Raw genomic sequence first — 4,213 nt, forward strand, 5'->3', positions numbered from 1 at the left:
TTATTATTATTCCTCCAATTAATTAAGCTTCTGCTCACCAACACAGTTGGAGACGACCAAAAGAAGAAAAACACCAGAGGCAGAGAACTTCTCTCAGTCCGTTTCTTTGCTGTGTGGGTGAATTGGAACTATTTTATTAAAAAAAAAAGAGTGTGGAAGAAAGGAAAGTGTATTTATTGGTTTAACGACAATGAAAGCGTGAGGACAATATCCACGCCAATCAAAGTAGATCAGGTTTATGTTAGGTAGAGAAGAAGGGAAAATGCCAAAAAGGCAAAAAGGAAAAATGAAAAATAATCTCTCCTCTCTTCAATTATGGCGTTCTGTGCAAAAATATCACGGGATGCAGTTTCACAAGGCTGATCGACGTCGTGCATCTGTAATTCTTTATTCGGATTTGTGTCTCCATCGAGCTTTAAACTCCATTTTTTAACTCTTGAGTGCTCTCATCCTCTAATGTCTATAAGGGATTTGGTTCTCATCCTCAAAAGCTAGCCATTAAGGAGAGGGTGTTCAAGTATCCTATTAAGTATTAACCCATTCACATCCTCATTCATATCCGATGTGGGACTAATTTTTTTGCCTTATGCGTAGATATCCCAATAATCTCCCCCTCCACGCTGAAGGCAAACACGTGGAGCCTGAGATCCCGATCTCTCTCTCCACGCGGGAGCTGATGTGGAGCCTATGATCAAACCCGAGAATCCTCGATCAAACGCGAATTTTCACGCCCCCTGATACCACTTGTTAGGGACTTGGGTCTCATCCTCAAAAACTAGCCGTTAAGGAGAGGGTGCCTAAGTATCTATTAACCCACCCACATCCTCATTCATATCAGATGTGGGATTATTGGAGTAGAGAGTGGAGACCCTTCTCGACTGGATTTTAAGTTCTAAGTTGCAATATAATTGCACATAATACCTTTCCCTACAAAAATTTATGAGCGATTTCTTTTTGAATTGAGCACTGCAAATTTTACTCGTTATACAAATTTTTCAACCAAAGAGCGAAAAATCTTGGGGAACGAGAATGTGCAAGAGTCAATTGGATCAGTCACAACTCACAACTAGGGGTGTAAGTTTGGCCATGTCGGCCCGAGCCCACCCTGAGCCCAAATAAGCTATGAGTTGAATTGTTCAACCCTGATGGCAGGTTAGGGTTGGAAATTTTCAAGCCCTGGGTTAGGATTGGGCTGAGCCAAGGTTGAAGCCTTGGGCTAAACCCAACCTGGCCATATGTTAGGTTATGTTTTACCTTTTACGGTTTTCGTTTAGAGTATTTCATTGAACAAAAATATTTGACCTTTTAAGTTTTTGGATTAAACTATAAAATAACATCTCATCAGAAGCTTTCATTTATTATAGAATTGTGACGCAAAGTTGTATGTGTTCAAGAGGCGATGCAAAGCATGTGTCTTTTTTTTTTTTAGTGCATAGAATCAGGGCCAATCTAGTCCTGACAAAAATTAGGGTTAATCAATGTCAACCAGCCCGATCAAGGTCAATCAGGTCCGGGCTGGGCTGGGCCTAGTCTGAGATTTCTCAACTCAACTTTAGGGCCGGGTTGGGCTTGAGCTGAGCTAAGAGAACTTAGTGTTGTGCTGGAGTATTAAAAAAACCGGCCAACCTGGCCTTGTTTCACCCCCTAATCACAACCGATTCTGAAAACAGTACCTATAATGGCATTTTGTGGACTCTTAAAAGAGGAGAGGATTCTTACCGGTATTTCATGGGGAAAGAATTAGAGGGGCTCCAACTTCTCGATCGGCCAATTAAAACCAATCGAAACCAAACCAAACCAAACCAAATTAAGCCAAAACCCTTCAGAGTCCAAGTTCTGATGTAGATCAAATTTCAAAAAAAAAGAAAAAAGAAAAAAAGAAAGAAAACAATAACAATTTTTTACTTCCACAATGCGGGCTTCTAGTTTGGTATTCATATCTGTTTACCTAAAAAAAGTTTGGTATTTTTTTTTTTTGATGGAAAATAAAATATTATAAATTAAAAACTTAGGGAGCATACAGAGTTGTTGTGGCAAGCATTTCTAACCATATTCCTAGCTATAGTTAGACAACTTATCGCCAACATTTGTAAAATTTACATCCTTGGTTTGGTCAGATATATATAGAAAGTCTTTAAACAAGTTCCACGGCCATGAGCATTTGGTTGGGGATGGAAGAGTATTAGTGATCAACTTGTTATCACATCAAATTTCTTTAATCTTCAACCCGATGCAGGCAGCATGGTCAAATCCTTTGCGGATCGCAAAAAGAAGTGCTGCTAGATGTTTCGAATTTGGAATATTCCCAGCATAAAAAAACTTAATTCTGCCATCTATCAAAATGAAATAGGACCATTCTACGATATTTAGTCCAAATATATTGTGTCCTGCACAGATTAAAACATGAAAATTGAGCAGAGGTAAGTTAAAACAGGAAATGTTAAACGAGATCACTTCATTGTGTTCTATTACATCCAGGGACGAAAAAGAGGGAGGGAATAAGTTCTGATCTGTGATCCATTTGTGGATACATTTTATTATCCACATTGGATCGACCTTCTCTAAGGCAATCACCACTTTGTTTCTAGCTGCCTAGATATAATAACAAGTTATAAAAAACACACCAAAAAACCAGGAGACCAATTGATTATCCGACTTGAGCTGAAAATAAAAGAACAAACAGAAAATTTTCAGATTGTCAAAATCCAAAGAATCAGTTCTTAACCCGAATGGTCCTGCCGTCCAGATGTGTTTAACCCAATCACAAGATAGGAAAAGGTGCCATGAAGATTCAACATCATTTCCATAAAGAGCACATGAGGAGTCAATCTGGATCGATTTCGATAGAGTGGCCTTGGTAGGAATTCTGGCATTTAGCAAATGCCAGAAGAAGAACTTAAATTTTGGGTGAATCTGAATTTTCCAAAAGAATTTCCACCAAGCAAATTCATTAGCAGAAACATTAGTAGAAATCGAGGTTAGTTCATGAGCAGCTAATTTTGTGGTGAAATTACCATTCTTGGCTCTTATACACCACCACCAATCCTCATAATCAGTAATATTCATTGATTGTATGTGAGATGAGAGTATTGGAGGAATGCATTTATTGAGAAGTTCAGAATTCCAAACTGTATCTTGTAGAAAAGAGCCAACTAACTTTGCTTTGTCAAGGTTTGTTATTGGAATAGCAGCAGAAAGAGAAAGGTTGCCTGACATTGCTGGAACCCATTTGTCGAACCAAAAGAAGGTGGTATTGCCATTACCGATTTTTTTAATCACCATCTTTTCCAGATCAGGAATAACATATAAAATACTATTCCAAGTCCAAGATCCTTTCCTAGCTCTAGTAGAGGGATTAAAGAGCGACAATTTAGGAAAATACTTGGCCTTTAACACTCTGGCCCACAACGAGCATGGTTCAGTGATCAATCTCCAACTGAGCTTCAGCAGTAGGGCTTTGTTATGGTTTTCAGCCTTGCGGAAGCCCAATCCCTCACAAGTCTTGGGGGTGGTTTGATATTGTTTCAAAATACTGGGGGTGCATGTAATTTGCTCAAAAAAAAAAAAAAAGGAAAGGGGAGTACTGAGTTGGACCAGCAAGTAGTTTTCTCGCTTTCTTCTTCATATGCTTTGTAGATTTGATTTTAGACCACACAATTTACTTTTAATTCCAAATTTAGATAAATTGGACAGTTATGTACAGAGGTTTTTTCTTTTTTCTTTTTAGAAAATTTAAGAGAACTGCGATATGCATATAGAGGCCTACACATATGCTAGTTACAAGGGTGGGGACCAACATAATCTGGTTCAATTCGGATATTTATAATAAGTTTATATTCCAGAAATTATAAGAAATGCAATTTGCATGAGACTGCCATCATTTAGACTGGATGTTTATGGGGAGGTTTTATTTGATAAAATTCTTAAGAAATGTAACGGATTAACATTAGAAATATTAATAAATCGATGATAGCATCAAATATTGGCACTGATTTTATTTTTATTTTTGGGGAAAATCTTGTTGTAATCAAGGTTGGTGAAAAAAACATAGCTTTACATTTTTTTGCCCTTTTAGTATAACATATATATTTTTAATAGAGGTAAATATTGTCATTTCACAAGTTTTTAATAATGGCTTAATGGAAATCATTTTTTATCCCTACATTAAATAACTTTTGGGAATAAGTCGAGGACAATCAGAAGAAGGTTACAA

This window comes from Telopea speciosissima, chromosome 1 (genome assembly GCF_018873765.1).
Source record: "Telopea speciosissima isolate NSW1024214 ecotype Mountain lineage chromosome 1, Tspe_v1, whole genome shotgun sequence".
Taxonomy (NCBI): Eukaryota; Viridiplantae; Streptophyta; class Magnoliopsida; order Proteales; family Proteaceae; genus Telopea; species Telopea speciosissima.